Raw genomic sequence first — 25,587 nt, forward strand, 5'->3', positions numbered from 1 at the left:
TTTAGAGGAGTTTTTAATTCAATAGGTCACAAAGAAAACATTTCTGTGTGTTGTATGAAGAAGTGAAACTAACATGTGTTAGTACAGAAATCCTGTAACACTCAACTAGTGATGTGATGTTTCCGGCACAACATAAAAAGCTTTTCCCAAAGAACACTGTATTAAAATGACTCCTAAAACTTCCACTCTCTTAGAACACAAATTTTGGAGGGCTGATGGCAGCTATAGAGTCCTTACTTTTCATTTCTTTTTGGCTTACACACCCTTATCTTTTTGCTTCAGTATTTTGCCACTTGTACTTCTCTTCCTGTATCTCTCTCTCTCTGTATCTCTCTCTCTCTCTCTCTCTCTCACACACACACACACACACACACACACACCCCACACAGAATCCTCACTTTTAGGGTTTTTCATAGCAGTTGCCCCCAAAGAAATGCTCTCCACCAGAGCTGGTGCCTGTCACCACAGCCCATCACTTGCCTGGTAATTAAACTCTGACTGATTTATTGACTGACCGCCAACAAATCCCAACCTGGTTTTTATGATACACATACTTCCCCGGGCTAAGTTCACTCAAACAACAACCCAGAGATGGCTGGCAAGGGGGATGGCGGCAGTGGGCGAGTGATATGAAAATAAATAGGGAAACCAGCATCCGTTGCCAAAAGGAGACATTTTGCAAAAGAAAGAAAGAAACTCCATGCAACATCTTTTTCAAACCCCGAGTTCTGGAGAGCAGGGAAGGCGCTGGTAAACATCATAGTTCAGCTTTGAGACCCATTTGAACTGCCTCACGTACAGAAGTGCTCTGAAGGGGAAAACAAGACGGGCTTGCAGCTAATATTACAGTCAAGTTCCAATTTTACCTGAGGGAAAGCGGCTTTATTAAAAGTCATGACTGAAATTGCATGACAGGTGCCAATATCCCGCATCCTGACAGATGTGCCGGTTTGCGGATGCCATTTCCCTGTCAGCGGTCCCTAGATGGAGATGCCTGCAGCCCCATTTGTCTCTCTTCCAGCGAGATCACACATGCCCGATGTTTGCCTGCAAGCTGCATGGCGTGGTTTGATATGTGGAATCCTCACAATGAGACTTATTAAAAGACAGTCCATTATTTTTATTTAGAGCATTTCCAAAACAGGCAGAGTGCACACAGAGATAATTTAAAAATCGTGTGGCAGGTCATCTCCCGGCCAGTGTGGCTCCATTTAAAATGCATAAGAAAGCAGCATCTCTGTCCCTACACTCACACACACACACACACACACACACACACACACATACACACGCACACACACTTCCCTGTTCATAATGGGTGTGATCTGAGCGACATTTAACCCTTGACTAATAGCCCTGACAGTCCAAAGCACTATTTTGCTATAAACCACAGGAGCATTTCAACATGAAGGATGAACACTGCTCCCTTTTTTCCTTAAATCTTTCTTCCTTTTCTTCTTTTTTTTTCTCTCTTCTGATTTCCTTGCATCCCTCTTTTATTTTGTTACAGGTGGGCTTTCTCATTGCAGCCACAGATATAAAATACTCCCGATTGGCTGTATTTATGGGTCCTTTTCGTCCTCCTGTTGATTTCAAACACAAAGAAAAATGGTCTCTCTTGACCGTGCCTGGTTTGAACAGCAGGTGAAGCTCCAGCAGCCTCCTCTCCCCAGCCTCCGATGGAAAATTATTACAGGTGCAATGATTCTGTAATGGAAATGGTGAGAGGAAAGTTCCAGCTTAAAGGATGCTTGTGACACACAGTGGATTTACCACCAGGACAAGTGTGACCCTAGCTGGCTTTGCTTTCTCAGCTGGGGAAGGGCAGGTAGCAGAGCAGCCTCTGGAGAGCTGGACAGCACTTCCAGTGGCAGTGAGCAGAGTTTACCAGCATGAAATTTGTTCTCAGGTGAACCGCTGGGCTTCATGCCTCCCTACTGCTTTATCTGGTGGAATGAGAGTAAAGTGAAAGCTCAGTGTTGATTGGCATCAATTCTGTGACCTCACCCGGATGCAGCATGGCCACTGGCTAAGCTTATTGCACCAAGGGCAGCATTTGGCCCATTGCCCCAGCCAGCAGTCCCCAGGCAGGAAAGGCATCTGTCCTGGAACAGGGAGGGATTTTAGGGCAGTGTTGAGGTGTGGCACACACAACGCAGGGCACCAGCAGAGCACTTGGGAAAGGGCTTGTGCATTCTGCACTGTTACTCTTGTTCTCGCCAGAACCCTTCGGCTCCTGTTTTCACGGGCACCCTAGCAAGCCACAAACAGTAAAAAGAATAAAATCATAATGATAAAAATTTAAAAACCGCATCTTACTGTTCTAACCTTGAAATGGAGGATGGGCTCCAAAGAAGGATGGTCTCCTGAGGGTCCCCCAGGTGATGGGAGGCTGGTGGTCAGGTAGACCACACCACCTTCATCTGTGGAGGAGCTGCTGGATGCAGACGGCAGAAGACGCATCCGAGTAACTTCATTTGCATGTCTTATTTATGTAGCGAGTGCCCACAAGCCTCCTAAGACATTGTGCTAAGTGCTGCGAACCAAGAGAGCGAATAGGCGGTCTCTAGCTTCAAAGAGGTCACTCATATTCTTAAACAGATAACAGGATAGCCTCCATTGTTCTTCTTAATAATTATGGGTATTTACGCATCATGTCTGCTGAACCTATTCATTAGCTACTCAATATGTATTCTGTTGTGGAGTGTTAGTTATCATCTCTCCTATGGTCGGTCGTTCTTAAGTTCTTATCATGGAACCGGGGTGAATACATTCAGTGCTCTTAGTTTCGCCAGTTACAACATCATATTGGCTCTTCATTCTCACTTATTTGTTGTGTAGATTTGTTGAAAGTCCTCAAGAAGTGCGCCACTAGGAATGGCATCCGTTGTCCTTCTCTAACTTCAGGATGTGTTCCTTTTACTATTGTTTCATTACCGAGCTCCCCAGAGGGGGAAGGAACGTGTAGGATTGACTCTCCCTCCTTATCTAGAAGACCACGCCCTGATGTCTTTTGCACCTGGCTGTCCATCCAGAGCCAGAAGAGCATTGATCTTCCCTACTGTTGTTCCACTTCTTGTAAATATTGATTATTTGGGGGCCATTTTCATCGTTTCATTCACTTATCAGATATTTTCTTCACTTTTTCAACGAATATTAACTTAAATGCCTGGAGATGGACAAACGCAGACTTTGATGCCCTTGTCAATCTTAAAACCCTTGGAGCTCGGTATTCTCCTTGTATCTGACCGCGACCAAATACCTTAAAACTACTTTATGAACCAGATTTACTTAGATTCGTATTTTGGCCTATTCATGATTATGCTGCAGCCCTTAGTAAAAGGAGGTTCTGTGTTTTATTTTGGCTCAAGAAAAAAGGTTATTTTGCTTCTACAATTTTCTGTGATTATTTTATTTCCTTGTTCAGAGGCCTTTGTTGCCTAGTAAATAATTCCAAATTCCTCTCGTTGGCATTCAAGGTCCTTCCTAGTCTGGCCCTGACCTGATTACCTGGCCTGCCTTGCTTCTCGCCCCTCCTGGCTCTGCCTGTCCTTTGCGCCTGGTCACCAAAACCTATGATTTACGCAACAGGATGTACATTTCTCATGTCTGCATCTTTGTATAAACTCTTGCTCTGCCTGTAATGGCTTCTTGCTTGGTAAAACATCGTATGTATCTTTCACGATCAGTCTTCATGGCTTTTTCTGACTCCCTGTTCTGTACACTTTGTGTGTATCTCTAATATAGCACTTTGAACACTGTATTAAACGTTGTTTTTTTATTCCTCATGTACCACACCAGCCTCCAAATCCCCACGGATAGGATCTGTGTCTTCCTCATTGTTCTACACATAAACTATCTTCTGGATCATCTCAGTGAGAATGTTTCCCAAATACACCCAAACTTCACCACCTTATGGGCTTTCCAGGCACAGTTCCCACAGCTTTGGAACAAAGTCTCTAACAATTCTTGAGATACAATCTTCTGGGGAAAATCCATTCCTGCGGGAAGACTTTTCACGTTCCTCTAGTTAGATCCAATCCTTTTCTCCTAAGAAAATTCAAAAGCTTCATTCATGCATCCCTCTATGGGGACATTATCTTCTACTGTGTAATACAGTTATTTGAGTACATAATTTTATCCCATTACTAGATTTAAAATACCTGGAAGGCAGGTGGTGATGTACAGCTTCTATCCCTCATGTCGCCCAGTACGAAGTATAATGCCCGTCACACAGGTGCATCATCAACGCTAATGCAAGGGAGAGGCAAATGAATTGATGCATTCGGTCCAAAATTGACTTTACGGTATCACATTGTAGCGTGTAGGTCTGTATATTTTTCATTCGAGCTATTCCCTTTCTTCTCTCAGGGGTGAAGAGACCGTCTGGTGAGATCAAAGTTGGCTTGGACTCGACGCATTCCTTGAAGAGCCTTTCTTGAACTCTTTAAACTATTTTTTGAACAACACGCAGGATGCTAGTTTCCATAGCATTTGACCCCCAAGATGATTAGCGTTATGAAGATTGCAGGTAATGTACACGGCATACAATTAAAAAGAGTGCAAGACAGAAAGGGCATGGGGGAGGAAAGAATGCGGGAAGCACAGCGAGTCAATATGACACCCTCGGTCTGAGGTCTGATTGCAGGGAGTTTTCAAGCAAGGATGTTTATCTGAAACTTCACAGGCCGCTTGACCTTGACGTGACGGAAGTATGCCAGGATTTACACCGGTTTAGTCGCTCGAGCCAATGGGACCAGCTGTTAGGCAGGCACTGGGGACCCTGCTCGTCATCGTGACTGAAAGGGAATGATTAACACCTTTTTCGAGATTTTTCAGGAAGTCATTTTATTCACACTTCACGAACCACAGGGTATTCCACAATCAAAGCTCTCCTTTTCTTGTTTCTATGAGATTTCTCCTTTGTCTTTCTTTTAAAGTTGTCTAGAAATACTTTTCACTGCTAAGAATGTCCCCTCTCGGGTCACTTACTGAGCCCCCGTTGAAATGGAATCGTTCGGAGGTTGTGAGCTTGGGGTGCTGTCACCTGCTCTTCCATTTCTGATGGAATTTTTTTTCATTTTCTTTTCTTTTTTTAAACCAAAGAATTTAAAAGAACAAATCCCACTTATTGTCTTAAAACTGAGAAGTGCAATCAATGGATTCATCACAGGAGGTCAGGAGAAAAAGAGGTAATTGGAGAAAATTCTCTAAAGGAGAAAAGAAGGAATCAAAATAGAAAAGGAGCATGAAAAGAAAGCGAAGAAGTTCCCCTCTGACTGGGAGGCTCCTGTGCTCACAGCCTGGACGTCCTGAATGGACCCCATCACGTACAGCATCTTCCACCTGGCCAACGAGTAAAGAGTTAGCTGACAGGGTTGGACTAGAGACAGAGGCAAGCGTGATTTTAGTGGAGAAAACTCAGATTAGTGGAAGTGTAAATCTCGGTAAACCAGAGTAAAAATTAGATAAATGAATGTGTGGCTCAAGAAGAGAGTCTATCCAGCCACACCTGCCACCAGGCCATGCAACGCCTTTGTTGTATCATGAGTGACACTGGCTCCATCGCACAAATGCAGCTGTATCTATGCACAGAACTTCCTTCGTGATGAAATAATCAACCTCAGTCGTTATTTCATAATGACTCATTAGTAACTGTTGGATAAAAGTGTTAAGACACCAGGTCTTGCTGTTGAGTTGAGAAAAGATCCTCTGGTTTGCAAAAGTTTCACTATTACTTGGCACATTGAATCATTCCATCATTTTAGCACACTTAACTTTTAGTGCCCCTAGTGATTATCCCACACTCAATGAAAAGAATCTTTGTTACCCCAAGTCCTTAGTCCCTGAATTTCTGAACCTATTTGTAAATATTCTGTGTCTCCTGAGATTGTGGAATAAACGTCAGATAAAATATTCCTAACGCTATATTCGCAAACCACATTTGAAAAATAAAAATCCTTACCTAATTCAGTGTAACAATCTATTTTGAAAGTAGACAGTTCAGTTGGGTTCCCCTCCCCAAAGGCCACGATCCTGTGTTATTATCACTTGTTCCTGCTTTCTTTGGAAGACTTAAATACTCCCCTCACTCATCTAGTCCTGGGGGTTCGCTCTGGGAAAGAGGCATTAGGGTCTGAGGGTAAAGAAAGTCAGAGGTGACGTGTGTGTGTGTGTGTGTGTGTGTGCACGCATGTGCGCTCGGTCCAGTGGTTTCCATCAGAAGACCTGGAGGAATGAGGAAACCTTCCCACTTACACTGGCCTAGAGACTCAGACATCGGCCTTAAACGGCGACTCAACATCCAGATCTCTTGGAAGGAGGCGCCTCCTACCCCGTCACCTCCACCCCCGCTTGAAGACTTCGCTTTTGGGAAGGAAAAAAGCGAAGTCCTTTTTCCTTCCAGTTTCTGTCTTGGGGAAATGCTTGGGAGGTTGTGAAGGTTGGAACTTCTTGGCCAAAATTTCCTTTGGCCTTTGGGAAGAATCACACTTCCCAAAGGCCGAAGCATCACACTTCGTCTGGCATGTCTCTCTTCTGCCGAGTTCCTTTAGTTCCCTCCCAAATGTGTAGCAGGGTCTGTGAAATCCCATGACTTTGTGAAGAAGTGGGCCCCGGGCAGCCAGAGGACGTGAGACCCTCCCACGTGGCGGCGGACTCTGAGGGCATTGGACCAACATCCTTGCAGAAGCCACACTTCCCTGTGAAAGGCGTCCCCTAGGGTGTCTTGTACGACCTCCGTGGCTGCCCGTCTAGGGGTTTCAGGAGGTCGCAGTGGCCTTCAATCCAGCTAGGAAGACTGGGGAGAGACACGACCGGATGAGGGGAAAGCTCAGGGGCTGATAGCAGACAAACAGCTCTTCCCAAGAGCTTTGGTGGCGATGGTGTCCCAAGGCAGAAATCAGGCCTATAGGACAGCAGCTTTTATTTGTATGTTCATCTGTCTTCTTCCTCTAGGCTGTAAGCTCTTTAAGAGCGAGCACTGTGGTCTGTTGATTGCATTATTTGAGAGCCCGGCCCATAGTAGGGATTCAGTAAATATTTACTGCCTAAACTATGAATTTTGTTGAAATACGAGGATTTAAATGTATTTGCACATAGTTAAAAGTCTGGACCAGTAGACTGTGTTTTTTCTGCATGAATCCCCATAGACAGTACTGGATAGAATGACATTTTGTTTTCTGTTCTATTGCCACCCATCCCCCAACATCCCTCTAAAGTATTGCTGTTAGGTGATGTATATCTATCTCTATACAGATATACACATATTATATTTTAGGGTCTAATTCAGGCCATCTGCTCTTTCATGGAAAGTGATAGATTTAGATTCCTTTAATGTTTCTACTTATAAAAGATCATAGGCCTGTATAATAATTAGTCTTTTCCTACTAATTGGTGACAACTTGAATCCCCTTTTATCTGAGCACAAAATGTTTTAAATATTAACTAAGCTTCACAACCTCTCCGTGTGATTTGTGCTGTGCGTCTGTGGCAGAGAGGGGTCAGCTGGTCCCCTGATGCAGGGGCAGCTGGGGGCTACGGTCCCTGACAGCATCACACACAGGTTGTGGTGGCCCAGACCCAAAGCCATCTGAAAGTGGCCGTCCCCACACCTCAGAGTACTGCTGCACGTGAAAACTGGCTGGCCTCTAAACAACGGGACTGCTCCACTTGATTTTTAGAAGTCTAGTCAGTCAACTCATTTGACGTTTCTGTGGTGAGATCACTCAAGAAAGTCAAGGAATCTAATCGTGTGTGTGGCCAGGAGCTCCTTCAAAAGCAAATTCCTACCATGTGCTTAACTTAAACGCGACATGAGCTAAGCATCATTTTGGAGGAATTTATCAACACTGCAGCTGTGTCTGTGCTCAGGGGTGTTGATAGTATTGTAATAAGGTGCACCCGTTTGTTTAACATATAGATTTATGATTGTGTTAATTACATTAATTATGTAATAATTATATACTATATACTATTACTTATACAATAATATAATTATTAAAATCATATGAACAGCCATGTCATTATTATATAATTATTATATTATATTAACTTTAATAAATCTATCATATTAATTAATATGATAATTGTATGTGATTAATACAATGTATTACCATAACGTCATTGTTTATAATGGCAATGTTTTCTAAAGATTAATATCTGTATACTAATCTTTAGAAAACATCGTTGGTTTAAAAGCTTTCTAGTTTAAAAACTTAAGCGATACTAATACCAGCCATGAACCAATCCAGGCATGGCCTGGGACCTCGGGACTCTGGAGCGCTGTGCGACCAGAGCGTTGTGGGACGAGACGCGCGCTTCCTCGTCTATCTCCACCCCTTCCAGATGATTCCTTCTCTTCCCAGAGCTTCCCACAGAGTCAAATCTCCATAAGCAGCAGTGTCAGCGGCTCCTGCAACAGCGCTATTTCAGGACAATGACGTGTCCTCTGCCCCATCGGCTCTCAACTGGCCACAGAATGTCCATGGAGAGGGCTGTGACCCCTTTTAAGGTGAGGCAATCAGGTGGAGGTGGTCCCTTCTCCATGAAGGTGGGCCTCCGGGTCAAGTTCTGAATCCACCTGCAAATGTGTGACCAGAATAACCAATGGAGTCCTTATCCCCTAACAGTTGACAGGACCTGGTTCTCCAGAAGAGCCCTCTGGGATCCAAGCCCTAAGGGAGGTGGGGCAGGCAAGGGCGGAGGGGCTGCCAGATTAGAAAAGCAGAACTTCATGGCCCGAGGTGAACAAGTGGGGCTGCGGTAGAGCATCAGGTCAGAGGTCAGAGATGGGAAGCCAAGGGGCAGAAAGAAGGCAGGAACTCCAGGAAAAGGAACAGAACATCTCAGGGTACAGCAGAAGAAGCTGGGACTGGGGGGACACCGAGAAGCCCAACGTGGGGGGCTGGGCCCCGCTGGCCTCTCCAGGAGCTGCCAATGCTCCGCGCTACTTGGCTTCAGAGAGAAGTGCATTCTCACCCCGTATTCCTCCAATTTCTCATCTTTCCATGACTGCGTGAAGTGTCACCCCACATTTATTAATCATCCACAGAAAACCAGTGGCACAGCTAACAGTATCTCACACCCAGGGATGATAATTCTGTTACTGGGATGTCGGTGTCCACAAAGCAGGGGGGCTGTGACGTTTGTGATTTGTGAAAGAGGAAACATCCCAAATAAGGAAACAAAGGGACGTGGCAGAGGACAAAACAGCTGAGAATTACATCAACCCACATCCATTTCATGGCAATGGCTTCAGAAAATGTGGGTTGTCTTTTTGAGAAGGAATGTCATGGAAAAATACAAATAATGCCTTGTTTTGATTGTTTTTTTTGAAAGATTATTATTTTGGTTTCAAAGAGAACGATCAATAGTTTGCATTTTTATTTCAAACTCACGTACCACGACTCGACCCCATCTTGACCCCATCCTGACCCCACGTGACCTCTCCCAGCACTTTTCCTCGCACACCAGTTGTGTAGCCCAGCGCTTGGAATACAGACTCATAGTTCCATTCCTTTCTGTGCTGATGAGATAATGCATGTAAATCTCTTGGATCAGTGCCTGGCACTTAATGAGTGCTCGATCAGCATTAGTGAATTATTACCATTATTCTGGTTCCTGAATCCTAGTGGTTTGGCTGTGAAGACTCACTCCAGTAACTGGACCCAGTGACTCTCAGTTTTGCCTAATTCTACCTCATGCATTCATTCGAGTCAGATTTCCTCAGAGCATACTTTGCAGTGAGCCAAAGTCCTTTGCAGAATACTGCTTTAACACCGGCAGACATTTTCTGTTTAATTATTTCTGCTTCTTTTGGTTTTGAAGTGCTTGTTTATTTACCCTCTGGGTACAGCACACCACACAAGTGAAGAAATTACAAAAAAAAACCCCAAAACTAAAACAGTTTTGGTCACATAAAAAATGTTTCCAAGTATGAAAATGTAAGCTAAAAAAATTATCTGCTGAAAATGCTGGCCAACAAACCATTCATCTTAACATGTAAAGAGACTCTTTTTTGGTCAATGAGGAGTACATGAAGATCCCAACAGACAAAAGAGTGGAACAGACAGTTCATAGAAAAAGACATCACCTGGTGAATGGAAAAAGTGTTCATCTTTACTAGCACCTCAACAATGAGGATTTTTAAAAGTTACTACTTTTTATCTACTAAATGCCAAAAAGATAATAATGCTCACATTACATGTCAAATGTGATGACCACAGTCCTCACCTGTGTAAAATGATTGATTGTCTGGAACACTGGTCAAACACGCCGCAAGGAACTTTTATTTCTTGGTCCGATGGTATCTCATTTTTTAATTAATAATTTTTTAAACCGACACATGGCATATTTGAAAGTTCTTAAGAGAGTACATCTCAAGAGTTCTCATCACAAGGAATAAAACATTTTTTCTTTTTCTTTCTTTTTTTATCTGTAAGAGGTAACGAATGTTAACTAAACTTACTGCGGTAATCAATTCATAATGAATCAATATATGCAAGTCAAATCATTATGCTGCAACCTTAAACTTATACAGTTTATGTCAATTAATATGTCAATTATATCTCAATAAAATGGGGAAAAGTCAAATAGTCTTTAAGATTCACAGCAACAACAGGAACTGCCCCCCGCAATTGCCACCATGCCGTATCTTTCTGCTTTTCAGTTGGATCTACTCTCCACTCCTTCAGCTGCTTCTTCTATTTACCTCCCTAATTCTAAATTATATGATGCGCTGCTCTCCCATGCATCAGTTTAAAACTTTGTTGACCTTTCATTATGGTAGACGGAGGTATTTTTTAAATTAATTAATTAATTTTTGGCTGCATTGGGTCTTCGTTGTTGCGCGCGGGCTTTTTCTGGTTGTGGCTGGTGGGGGATACTCTTCTTGGCGGTGCACAGGCTTCTCATTGCGGTGGCTTCCCTTGTTGTGGAACACAGGCTCTAGGCACACAGGCTTCAGTAGTTGTGGCTCGTGGGCTCAGTAGTTGTGGCTCGTGGGCTCTAGAGTGCAGGCTCAGTAGCTGTGGCCCACAGGCTTAGTTGCTCTGCGGCATGTGGGATCTTCCCAGACCAGGGCTCGAGCCCCTGTCCCCTGCATTGGTAGGTGGATTCTTAACCACTGCACCACCAGGGAAGTCCTAGATGGAGGTATTAACTTTTTTTTTTTTTTTAAACATCTTTATTGGGGTATAATTGCTTTACAATGGTGTGTTAGTTTCTGCTTTACAACAAAGTGAATCAGCTATACATATACATATGTTCCCATGTGACTTCCCTCTTGCGTCTCCCTCCCTCCCACTCTCCCCATCCCACCCCTCCAGGCTGTCACAAAGCACCGAGCTAATATCCCTATGCCATGCAGCTGCTTCCCACTAGCTATCTACCTTACGTTTGTTAGTGTGTATATGTCCATGACTCTCTCTCACCCTGTCAAAGCTCACCCTTCCCCCTCCCCATATCCTCAAGTCCGTTCTCCAGTAGGTCTGCGTCTTTATTCCTGTCTTACCCCTAGGTTCTTCATGACATTTTTTTCCCCTTAAATTCCATATATATGTGTTAGCATACGGTATTTGTCTTTTTCTTTCTGACTTACTTCACTCTGAATGACAGACTCTAGGTCTATCCATCTCATTACAAATAGCTCAATTTCATTTCTTTTTAAGGCTGAGTAATATTCCATTGTATATATGTGCCACATGGTATTAACTTTTATAAACTTTCTTCTTCTCCCCTCATACTTGCAAATATAATTCTATCCTAATTTTATGGTAAGCCCGCTGAACCTAGTGGGGTACTATATTTGCACTTCCTATCTTCTACAACTTTAAGTTTTCCCTGGAGTTCACGATTGCTTCTTTTTCTCATTTGCTTCATTTTTTTCTTGAATCTCTGGGTAAATAGTCTCAATATAATTTTCCTCACCTCATAAACTATCAGTGTTCTTTTTCCAGAAGATGCCCCTCTTGATCTGCCCTGGACACCCCACCTTGAGCCATCCACCCCTAGCTCTGACCTGGACTATTTGTTTTGTAGGCTCGCTTGTGCAGCTGTCATCCTGGGACTCGCTTTTCTGTAGTCACTCTATTAACTCCTTTTCTGTGTTGGCCCCCATGCCATTCTCTTTCTTCGTTCATTGCTTGCTTGGGAAGAGCAATGTTGTGCATAGTTTCCTGAAAAAGAATACATAGGTAGTAAATTTTATAAGGTTGTAGTTGTCTGAAACAGTCTTGATTTTACTCTTGTATTTGATGGTAATTTGACTGGGTATAGAAATCCAACTTGAGAAGTGTGCCACTTTTGATTCTTATGACTTGCTAGGCTCTCTCTCTTTCTCAAAGCATTTAGGAATTTCTCTTTATCTCTGGTGTTGGATTCTTTATTCCAACATTGTACTTAGTATTCATGAAACTCAGTAATCTGTCTTTTTACGTTCTTTCGTTCTTCAGTTTTTTAAAAAATTCCTGTTGTTAGATATTAGTCCTTGTGGAGTAATTCTCCTCTATTTTTTTCTTATTATTTTTTGTCTCATATTATCCATCTCTGTGTTTTTGTTCTACTTCTAGGAAGATATCCTTGATTTATCTTCCAACCTTTCAGCTTAATTTTTATTTCTGTTATTAAATTTTTTTATTCATAAGAGCTCATGTTCACTAATTATTCTCTTTTTAGAACATCTTGTCTATATTTAAATTGATGCAATATCTCTTCTTTTCTCTCTGTGGCTACTCATTAAATTTTCTTTAAAATTTTCTTCACACTCTCTTGTCTTTATATCCATTTGGTTCCATTTTGCCTTTACTTCTTTTGTTCTATCTGTTGCAGGATAGACGCTTTCTTCAAATGTGTAGTTAATTCCTCAACACTATGAAATATTTTATTAATATTAGTTTAAATAGAATCAAAGTAGGGCAGCACATGGTCCTAGCAAGGATGTTAAGAGCATAATTCCAAGAGCAAGAGTGTCTGGTTTTAAGTTCTACTTACCAGCCACATGACCCACCATGAGAAGGTTACTTAATTCTCTCTGTGCCTCTGTTTCCTGGTCTTTAGAATAAGGCCAATGACAGTACTTACAGGATTATTGTGAAATTGACATCGGTGGATCTGTCTAATGCTTAGAACAATTTCTCACACATAGAAAACACTCACTAAATCTTAACTATTATTATTATTGTTGTTATTACCTAATTAGGTCACATTTGCTGTCTAGTTCTGATAACCCCATGTTAAGTGGGACATTGACATGCTAAAGAATTCCAAGAGAATTCTTGGACCCAGAACGTTCATATGAAAAATGAATAAGAGGACCATGAATGTTTAGCCTGAATAGGGGAAAATGTATTGGAGAGGAAACATGATATTAATTTTTGAATCGTAAAATATATTTGCCAATATAACTCTTCTTTTGTCTGGTTGTAAACGTTGATGGTTTTACTAAAATCTGCAAGACAGCTCTCCTAGCTGTGGTGGAAGTGAAAAGGGTTGCATGAGATAATACAAGGAAAGAAGAATTTAGGAAAGAAAAAGATTTTGACAGTTAAACTAGACTGTTGAGCATCCCTACACTACGTTCCACAAAGACAACAAACATGTGGACTGTATGAGCCTTCAGTAGCAGCTATAACAAATTAACCACATGTTCCCTGGTCTACACAACACATGTTCATTAACTTAAAGTTCTGTGGGTCAGAAGTCTCACTGGGTTAAAATCAAGGTGTTGGCAGAGCCTTCCTGCTCCTTCTGGTGGTTTTAGCGGAGAATCCATTTTCCTGCCTTTTCCAGCTCCTAGAAGCCGCCTGCATTCCTTGGTTCATGGGCCTGTCCTCCAACTTAAAATCAAAATCTATCAGCACTCTCTCCTTTTTATAAGGATCTTTGTGACTATATTGGACCCACCCAGATAGCCGAGGATAACCTCTCATCTCCAGATCCTTAATTTAACCACATCTGCAAAATCTTTTTGCAAGTAAGGTAACATAGGCACAAATTTCAAGGACTAGGATGGACACTTTTGGGGGGCCATTGTTCTGACTGCCATATGGCCCACATCCTGAAGTAGAAATCAGGTCGGTATGCTGATTAGGAAGAGAGCACTCTCCTTAGCCCAGCAAGAGAAGCAACATGACTTGGGGTGACTTCTGGGGTGATGTCCCTAGGACACGAGTCCAATGGATACTTAAAGAATCAGGCCCAGAAGGTAGCCAGGGACAGAAGAAGAAAGAACAGAGGAGAGAGGAGGGAAGGAAGGGAGAAAAGAAGGAGGAAGAGGAAAAGTGTAACCCTGGGAGCACAACAGCTTTTCTGTCAAGTCTACTAAGTACATTGCAAATAATCCTGGGAGGTCCAGTAAAAGAAGAATCGTGCTAAGGAGAGGGGTACCAGGAATTAAGCACAGTTTCCTGGAAAAATGAAGGTCATTTCTAAGATGTCAGTTCTGGAGTGCCTGAGACCTGTTAAGTTTTATCATAATTACTAAAATTAATATAGCTATGGTCATGGTTGCACGCCCCTCCAAATCACATTAAAGAATAAAAAATCTCACAAACTCCATTTCCAGTGAAATAAGGAGTTAAATAGGATGTCGTTTCCAGTTCATATGAAGGACCTATCAAAAGCCCCTGTGGTTGGGGGAAGAGGAGAAAGAGGAGAAGAGGCGGGCAGAGAGGGGAGTGGGCCAGGGGAGGCAGAGCTCGGGAAACATCATTTCCTGAAGGCGAAGAGCTCACCTTGGAGTTAAAAACATTCCATGTGCCTCATCTGCAGCAACAGGTGTCAGACCTCCGGCTGGGGGTGGGGAGGTGGGAACGCCAATAGCAGAGTCCCTGTTGGACTCAGAGAAGCAGAGGGGGCGGGGCTACCCAAAGAATTGCGGCAATAAGCCACGTTTGTAGGAAGAGGTGCAGATCTGGGGCAGGATAAGCAGAAGCACAACAGGGATACAAACCTTAGATGCCTACCGGGCAGAGAGACACTCTGGCCGTTCCCCTGTGTGGCCGCACATAGGAATCTCCTACACAGAACTGCTTCAGGAAAATCGATTTTTTTCCTGTGATGAGTAGTAAAAGTTGGTATTAATAACCAAAATATGTAAAGAGCCCACACAACTCAAAGCAGAAGAACAAATAATCCAATTTAAAAGTGGGCAGAGGACCTGAGTAGACATTCATCCAAAGAAGGCACACAGACAGCCAACAGGCACATGAAAAGATGCTCAACACCACTAATCATCAGGGAAATGCAAATCAAAACCACAATGAGCTATCACCTCACACCTGTCAGAATGGCGGTCATCAGAAAGACAAGGAATAACAAGTGTTGGTGAGGATGTAGAGAAAAGGGAACCCTTGTGCACTGTTGGTGGGAATATAGCTTGGTACAGTCACTGTGGAAAATAGTACAGAGATTCCTCAAGAAATTAAAAATAGAAATACCACATTCCACTCCTGGGTATCTATCTGAAGAAAATGAAAACACTAACTTGAAAAGATATATGCACCCCAGTGTTTACTGCAGCTTTATTTACAATAGTCAAGATATGGAAGAGACCTAAGTATCCATCAGTAGATGAATGGATAAAGAAGATGTGGTGTATGTATACAATAGGATATTACTCAGCCTTAAAAAAGAATGAAATCTTGCCATTTGCAACAACATGGATGGGCCAAGAGGGTTTTATGCTAAGTGAAATAAGTCAGACAAAGAAAGACAAATAATGCATATTGTCACATGTAGAATAAAAAAAAATAAAACAAATGAATAAATGTAACAGAACAGAAACAGCTTCACAGATGCAGAGAACAAACTAGTGGTTGCCAGAGGGGAGGGAGGTGGGTGGATGGATAGAATAGGTGAAGAGGATTAAGACTTACAAACTACCAGTTATAAAATAAATAAGCCACAGAGATGTAATGTACAGCACAGGGAATACAGTCTATAATATTACAACTTTGTAGAGTCGGTAGTCTATAAAAGTATCAATCACCATGTCATGTACCTGAAACTAAGATAATATTTAAAGCAATGATATTTCAATTAAAAAAATTCAACTGCAATAGCACTGATACAAAACTGTTGTAAGAAAAACATTGTGGGAAAAAACAGCAAAATTACATTAGATAAATGTCACTAACCAGAAAATGATTAGCGATGATTAAGTAAGTAATAATTAACATGAAGATGATGTGGAAATGTTTTGCAATGTTTTTAGAAACTTAAAACTTTAATTTAACTCTAGAAGGGAAGACTAGAAAGAAGTAGAAGAGGTCAGGGAAGAGGTGTTAGATATTAGTAGGAATGAAGAATGTCAGAAAAAAATATTAGAAATGAAGATTATACATATATGATCTATGCAGAAGATTATATACATATGTATAAATATATTTCTTGTAGAAGCAGTGGGTTCAATATTCACTAATTAAGTGTTCGCTGTGACTTTATAGAACCTAACTACCTACTGTGAATAATGAGAACGCACTGTATGTGTGTATATATATGTATATGTATGTGTATATATATGTATATATGTATATGTGTGTTTGCCCCTATTTTCCTTCACACCACTCTTATCATTACAATAATAGGCTTTGTTTAAGAAGAAGGCGTCTGATTCTTCCAGAATAAGGCCATTTTGAACTGACAGTAGGTCATCCATAACTATCATACCTAGACACAGTTTGAGTTGCATTTGTTTGAGGTTAATTTAAATATATTAATCCCAGCCCTTTGTTCAACTACTGCTTTTTTATGAGATTTGTATAAACCCTTGAGAGATTTACTCATTACTTATTTTACTTTGCAATATTTTAATTTTATTCACATTGTGTTTATCACCACAGCACCTGCATGCCATGCAGATAAAAATTTCCTAGATAATGGCTGTTGAAGCTGTAGTGCAATGAAATCATTGCTCCTTAGAAGCAAAGAAAAGGTAGGTGCCAGATGCAAAAGATAATGCAAGAAGGCTTTCTTGCAGTGGGGGAGCAGCTCTATAGAGACCTGTGCTGTGTGATTCTCAATGCCAATTGCCAAAGTGGGTATTGCTGTAGGAAACAATACTCAAGTCCTCTGTGCCCAAACATAAATCAGCTGTGAAATGATCAGTTTAGAAGATCCATGTTTGATAAGTGAAATTTCTGGAGGTCTTTCCCACCAGCCCCCTTCTTCTGGCTGGGCAAACTCCCATCCTATTCTCAGTTCAGTTCATTAAAAAGATGCCCTTTCCTCTTCCTTCCCACTTTCTTCTCCCAGTCCTTTTTTTTTTTTTTAATCTTTCCTGATGCCTTGTTTGTGTTCATTCAGCAAAATAGTTATGGAACTATACTAAGTGTCAGATACTGTCCAGAAGTAACAGTGATGAACAAGACAGAAAATGTTCTACTCACTTGGAATCTTGATTCTAAAAGTAGAAGACATACAGTGATCAAGTAATACCAAAATGTCAGGTGTAAGAATATTTTATACAGGGAATTAAAATTAGCTGATGTCATAGAGAATGACTAGGTAGCTACTTTAGCCTAAGTGATCAGGACAGACCTCTCTGAGGAGATGACATGTCCTTTCATATAGTATTTTCAACTTTAGTTCATTCAAACTATGTTCTAATTTTCATTTCTATTTCTTCTTTAACCCATGTATTGTTTAGGAATGTGCTATTTACTTTCTCAATACTTGTGAACTTTCTAGGACTATTTTTATTATTGAGTTCTAATTTAATTCCATTTGGTCAGATAGCATACTTTGTATAACTTGAATTCTTATAGATATCAAGATTTATTTTATGGGTTCATGGCCCAGAATATGGTCTACCTTGATAAATATTTTGTGTGCAAATTAAAAGAACCTGCATTCTCTTGTCAGGTGGCGAGTTCTATAAAGTCTAATTGGATCAAGTTGATTGGCAGTGTTGTTCAAGTCTTTTATAGGCTTATTGATTTTTTGGTCTCCTTTTTCTATCAGTTATTGAGAGAGGGATATTGAAATCTCTGATTATAATTGTACATTGTGTTTTTCTCTTTATATCTCTATCAGTTTTTGCTTCACATATTTTGAAGTTTTGTTAGTAGATGCATAAATGTGTAGTATGGCTGTCCTCTGGATAAACTGAGTCCTTTATAATTACAAAGTGACCTTCATGCTGGGTAATATTCTTTTCTCTTATATCTACTTTTTCTGATAATAAAGCCTCTGGATTTTTCTTTTGATTTTTGGTAGCATGGTATATGTATTTTCCCCATTTTTAAACTTTTAACCCATTTGTGTCTTTTTGAAGTGCATTTCTTGTAAGCAGCATATAGTTGGGTCTTACTCATTTATACTACCTGACAATCCCTGCCTTTTAAATAGATATTTATACCATTTACATTTAATTTAATTATTGAAAGGGTTAACTTTAAGTCTATCACCTTGCAATTAAAAAACATTTGTTCTATCTGTTCTTTGTTTCCCTTTTCCTATTTTTCTGGCTTCTTTTAAGTTGAATATATTTCATGATTTCATTTTATCTCCTTTGTTGTCCTTTGTTTATCACCATTTGCCTTCAAGTGATGTAGCATTCCATGTATATTATAAGAAAAAACTTGCATTACCATTTCCAGTGCTCTTCATTCCTTTGTGCAGATTTGTATTTTCTTTCTAGCTGACATCTTTCTTCTTCCTTTCACATTTCTTGTACTGTGGGTCTGTTGGTGATGACCTTCTGCTGTATTGATGATCTACTGATCTAGACAGCCTTTGTAAGTTTGAAAAAAAGTTGTTATTTCACCTCTTTTTGAAAGATATTTTCACTGACTGTACACATCTGGGTGGATATGCTGTTCCAAAGTCTTCTCACCTGCATCATTTCTGACAAGAATTCTGCTGTCATCCTCATTTTTTTTTTTTTTTTTTTTTTCTTTTTGCAGTACACGGGCCTCTCACTGTTGTGGCCCCTCCCGTTGTGGAGCACAGGCTCCGGACGCGCAGGCTCAGCGGCCATGGCTCACGGGCCCAGCCGCTCCGCGACACGTGGGATCCTCCCAGACCGGGGCACGAACCCGAGTCCCCTGCATCGGCAGGCGGACTCTCAACCACTGCGCCACCAGGGAAGCTGTCATCCTCATTTTTGTTCCTCTGTAATTAACATGTCCTTTCCCTTTGGATGCTTAAAAATCTTTCTCTTTAGAACTGGTTTTGAGGAATTTTATTAAGATACACCTTGATGTAGTTTTATTCATGTTTCTTATGCCTGAGGTTTTTTGAGCTTCTTGTATCTGAGGAATTATAGTCTTTTAAATCAAATTTGAAATTTTGTAGCCATTAAAGTTATTTCACAGTTCATAGTTCACAGTGTCTCTTTAAAATTTTTTCTATGTATTTTTTCATAGTTTTTATTGTTATATTTTCAATTTCAGTTATCTTTTCTTCCACAATGTCTAATCTGCTGTTAAACTCATCTAATGTATTTTCATCTCAGCCACTATAGTTTTCACATCTCAAAATTCAACTTGGATCTTTTTTATGTCATCCATATGTCTAATTTTTCTAACATGTGGGATAAAGCTATGCCCTTTTCTGTTAATTCTAAAATTTCTGGGACTAATAGTTCTGGATTAGTTTCAATTAATTGATTTTTTAAAAAGACCTTATTATGATTGGTATTTTCCTTATTCTTTCTTTGTATCCTGTTCACCTCTGATTGGATGCCAGCCAGACATTGTGAATTTGACCTTGTTTGGTGTTGTATATCTTTCTATTCCTAAAAATATTTTTGACCTTTGTTCTGGGGTGCAGTTAAGTTACATGGAAATAGTTTCTTCCTTTCAGGTCTTGCTTTTAATATTTGTTAGGTGACATCAGAGCAATGAGGAGCACAGTGCTAATTATTCTCATCAACTGGGGCAATACTATTCTGCGTAGTCTATCCAATGCCCCATGATTTATGAGATATTCCAAGCTTACTGGTAGGAAAAGACACTCTACTTGGCCCTGTGTGAGTAATGATACAATTCCCTCTAATATATATTTTAAACATATTATATAGTTTCCCCTTTTCAAGTGTACAACTCAGTGATTTTTATGCCAAGTTGTGAAACCATCACCATAAATCAGTTTTAGAATATTTTCATTGTACTAACAAGATTCTTCATGGCCATTTGCTGTTAATTCTTGTTCGCTGCCCCAGGCAATGACTAAGCTATTTTCCTATAGATAGCTGCTAAGATCACACATGTGTAAGTCTTTGTGTAGGTGTGTGTTTCATGTCTCCTGAATAGACACTTGAGTGGAATTGCAGGGTCATAGCACAAATTTATATTTAACTTTTGAAAAAACTGCCAAGTGGTTTCCCAGTGTGGCTGCAATTCTCACAAGGAACGTATGAGGGTTCCTGTTTCTCCACATCCTTGCCAGCATTTTTATTGTATGTCTTTTTTACTATAGCCATTCTAGTGGGTGTAGAGTGGTATAACATTGTATTTTTAGTTCACATTTCCCTAATGCAATGTTGATCTTGTATTTATTGGCCATTCATATGTTTTCTTTGGTAAAATGTCTACAGAAATCATTTGTCTATTTTTTTAAATTGAGTTGTTTCCCTTCACATTATTTAAGAGATTTTGATCTGTTTTGTTTTTGTATAGTCTGGATACAAGTCTCTTGTCAGATATGTGTTTTGCAAATAGTTTCTCCCAGTCCAGTCCATTGTCTTCATTTTCCTAATAGTATCATTCAAAGCACAAAAGTTTTGAATTTTTGATGAGTTCCAATTTATCCATCCCTTTAATACTTTTTGCTGGTTTCTTTCTCAAGCTCAATTAGTTTCTTCACATGCATGTGCTAACCAGCACCTTCACAAATACTGAGGGGGACCCTCTGCATATCTCTTCTCTGGAACTTTGTTCTGTGAGCCTGTTTTATTCTCCTCTGAATTTCACCTTATCTCCTTAACTCAGGGTATTTTCCTGGTTCTTCCTAGGTTCCTCCTCTCTGCACTGTGTTCTGGGAACTCTCTAGTCCATAAGCTGTAGATGTAGATAGCTCAGTTCATTTGCTTTCTGTCTTTCAAGGACCTTTGTCTTTTGTTGCCTGATGTCCAGTTTATTTAAATACATATTTCTGTTAATTTAATTTATTATTATTATTTATTCTTCTATGTTGGAAGATAAATCCAGTCTCTGTAACTCCGTCTTGGCCAGAAGTGGAAGTCATATCATGGAGATGACCTTCAGGCTGAGATCTGAATGCTAGAAGGTGCAAAGCCATATGAAGTTCAAGGGAAAACTGAGAGGTAAAAGGCAAGAAGGACCTAACCTTGGTCCAGAAAGAACAAACCTGCCAGAGGAAAGGCTCTGGGTGGGAACAAATGTGATGTGTTTTAGAAACAGACTGGAGTGTTTGAATCTTGTTGCTGGAGGAGAAGATGTGGTAGGGAGGTTAAGGGAAGAACATGTAGAGGTTGACAACCCGGGGTAAGGTGACTGGATCTCATTGGAAGTGCAATGGATGCCACTGGAATCCTGCCCCCTGCCAGACATGGTCCCAGTCCATGGCCCTTTGGTTTCAGTGGTAGTCTGAATTCCTCCTTGACCTTTTGACTTTGGCACTCTCGGGGATGCTCATCTTTCTTCACTCAGTCTCTTTATGTTGCTCTTATTGCCTTAAGAGTAAAACTTCTGCATCTTTCAGCCCTTACGGAACACTAAGAAGACCAGGCCATAGCCAAAATACTTCCCATTCTCACCCTCTATGCACACACAGATATGTACGTACATACACACACACCACGATGGGGAGAGGGTAGCTTCAGATAAGGCAGAGAATGTAGGCAAAAGTAATCGAGGAAATCTTTTTCTACACCACCTTCTCCAAAGAAGCATCTCCATGGAGAAGAGAAGCATAAATGGCAACAATCAGTCCTGACCTGGGCCACTTTGTATCTTCTCTTAGGATTCCTTGTAGACTAACTGGGGATTTGGAAATTTGGATAAAACTGAAATAATTTACAACAATAAGAATGATTACTATTGTTATTCTAATGCATTCACTTTATTACCTCTCCTGGGGAGAAAATTGTTAGATGCTTGGTATCTGGAGCAGAAAGGAATTTACCCTGACAAGGTATTTTTTGTGAATTTGTTTTCTTTGGTGTGTGATGACTGGGATTGCTTCTTAACAGTCTTCTGATGTTTGACAAGATCTCCAAGCTATAATTGTACCACTGCTGGTTGGAAAATTTTATCCCTGTCAATTTTGTTCCTTTAGTTATATTTTGCTAATAAAAATGTCAATACACAAAACGCATTTTGTTGCCTTTTTCTTTTCAAACCCAACTTGCATCTCATCACATTTATGACTGTTTCTGCTAAAGATTTGCAACTTGCTGACTATCCCCTTAGAAGTCCTCAGATTCAAAGAATACCCAGTATTATGTGTTCTGCTAATTTTAAAATGTGGGTTCATTACAAGTTGAAAGCATTGTGGACTTTATATTTTCCACACAATGTATTTTAAGTGTCCAGATGCCCATGAATCTAGATATTGTGTGCAAGTAGATGACACCAAACTCAAAAGTTCTAAAGCACAGTCCCCTGCCTGTGGGAGTGGCCTGTTAGCTATCATATGTTTCCAGACCCATCTCTTACCATTTATTGCATCCATCTTGCATCTTAGCAAGTTGGGTATATAACACACAGAGATACCAGGAGAGATGTGATTTAAGGGGCATGTCTTTCTCCAGGATGCTGCAATATAAAGGGCAGGGAGAAAAGAAGAAGGAAGGAGGGAAGGGAAGAAAGGAAAAGAAAAACAATAATGTTAATGGTGATGAGTCATTTAAACACGGTGTGATCTGGTGACTTCAAACAGTAAGAGAGAAGCCATAATTCTTTGTTCCTCTGGTCCAAAGAATGCCTTCTTCTCTACCTGGTGGAAACAGGCTTCTCAAGATCCAATTTACTTCGGGCTTGTCACTTTCTATCCTTGAGAATAACTAAGTTTATAAAGATCCCCTTGCCTCCAGAGTTTCTTAATCATGATACTGGTATCACCAGCCCTCCCCACCTCCACCAAAGCTCATTTCTTTTGTGCCCCCCAGGATAGAATAACTTTTACAAGGCAATCTGTTGTAATCCCATCAAGTTTCCTTTGTGAATGCTGACCACAGAGTGGTACATCCTCTGAGGGTCACTTGGAAGGACTTATTCCTGCAGAACGAGGATTTCTCGCATCCCTGTAACGCAGACTGCAAAACCCAGGGCTGCTTTTGTTTACAGTTCTGTTCAGAAGTCATTACCAATAACGTGTGCAGGATGTGAACAGCCCTTTAGTTTCCTTTATTCCTCTCTCTGAATTCTCTTTCTTGACTCATTTTGAGTTTGAAAAATGGATCAGAGTAATGGCAAAAATACCAAGAGGTCGAACTGACGGAGGGACCCTGCTTGTTTGGAGCGTACCCTGTATTGTTTGAGGCTCACTGACAGTGAGATGACACAGAGTTCTCAATTTGCTTCAAAGGGTGCTCAGACCCTTCTAAACCTGAAAAAAAAAAAAAAAAAAAAGGAAATCTGACTTTTCATTCTTCAGCGACAATGTGAATACCGTACAACGTTACTGTTTATGATGTATTTTATCATTCTGATGAGTGTAATGTAGAGACCAGTAGATTTCTCTCAGTCCTGTAAAAAGCCTGCTTCTGAATTAAGCCTGTTCTTGTAGGAGTCAATTTTGTGACAACAAGAGGACCTTAGACTCTCAGAATTGGGGGTGTCTTAAACTCTGTCTGGTCTTGTACCAACATCTCTGGTGTCAGAGAACTCATTCCTTCCCGTTCCATCCCTGCATTGTTTCCTTTAATAGAAGACATTCCCTCACACTGGACTGGTATCTATCTCCCAATATTCTCCATATTCTATGCTCAGAATCCAACAATCCCTGTAATTTGGTCCCAATATTTTTCAGTGCTTGTCTAAACTCACTTTTTCCCCCACCCCTTAGCTCCAGTCAAACTGCTTCCAACTGGGTGTCTCCAGCTGTGCCAAGTGACTTGCAGTTCCCAAGCTTTACTCCGTTGTCTTTGCTGCCTGTGGTTGGCTGGACCCTGTTCCCCTGCAAAGATCACCAGGTCCCCATCCTTGAAATCTGTATCTTACTCTACATGACAAAAAGGACTTTGCAGATATGAGGGAGTAAAGGACCTTGAGATGGGAAGATTATTCTGAATGATCCAAGTGGGCACAATTTAATCACAAGGGTCCTTGTAAGAGGAAGGCAGGAGGGCCAGAGTCAGAGAGGTGGGGCTGACAGCAGAAGCCTAGGGAGAAGGAGACATAAAGTAGAAGCCAAGATAAAAGAGGAAGATGGCAAGATGCTAGGCTGCTCATCTTGGGGATGGAGGAAGGGGCCAAGGAGCCAGGGAAAGCCGACAGCCTCTAGAAGCTGGTAAAGGCAAGGAATAGGTCCTCCCCTGGAAACCTCCAGAAGGAACACAGCCCTGCAGGCACGTTTATTTTATTTTATTTTAAATTTAGTTATTTGTTTTTGGCTGCGTTGGGTCTTCGTTGCTGTGCGCGGGCTTTATCTAGTTGCGGTGAGCGGGGGCTACTCTTTGTGGTGGTGCGCGGGCTTCTCATTGCAGTGGCTTCTCTTGTTGTGGAGCCCAGACTCTAGGTGTGTGGGCTCGGTAGTTGTGGCTCACGGGCTCTAGAGCGCAGGCTCAGTAGTTGCGGCGCTTGGGCTTGGTTGCTCCGCGACATGTGGGATCTTCCCGGACCAGGGCTCGAACCCGTGTCCCCCTGCATTGGCAGGAGGATTCTTAACCACTGCACCACTGGGGAAGTCTCCACGTTGATTTTAGGACTTCTGTCCTCCTGAAATGTAAGATAATAAATTTGTGTTTTTTTTTAACCTTTAAGTTTATGGTAATTTGTTATAGCTGCCAGAGGGACCTGAAGTAATGGACCTCCCTCTTCGACTATAACAATTATTGCCTCAGATACATTCAGTTAGAACAAAAGTTGCACCGAATCGCTCATCATCTTAACCTATGCATGAAGACTACTGTAAGTACTTGGTTTATTCAACTTTTTCATATTTATGTGGTCTTCACAACTTGATTATAGCCTCTCTGAAGACAGAAACTCTGAATTTAATTCTACCTTGCCAGTTCCCCTGGAAACAAACCCAAGACCTTAATAAGCGTGATTCATCAATTTCTCTTCTTTCACCTCAATCACATCCTCCACCCGTTGATACCTGAAGAATGTGTTTTTATATGATAAGAATATAACCTTTACATCCTAGGTTTTCACCCAGGATATTTTAGCCAATATGCTTAATGATACTTATTCACTGGCTACAGGCTTACCTTTCTCTCCTCTACACACTGCAGGGAATCTTCATCACAAGGATTTTACAAATACTACTCTGAGTTCTGACTACTTGCATTTCTTCTTTTCACTATTTTGGTGACTCTTCTATCAATGAATTCTTCATTTTTCTGAGAAATCCCTTTGCTGTTTCTTTTTTTAAAAATAAGAATCTATGATATATGGAATTCAAACGTATTGCCCTTCTTTATTAACTAGAGTCCTAGCAAACCCACAGAAAACC

The sequence above is a fragment of the Phocoena sinus genome, chromosome 14 (assembly GCF_008692025.1).
Source record: "Phocoena sinus isolate mPhoSin1 chromosome 14, mPhoSin1.pri, whole genome shotgun sequence".
Lineage (NCBI taxonomy): Eukaryota > Metazoa > Chordata > Mammalia > Artiodactyla > Phocoenidae > Phocoena > Phocoena sinus.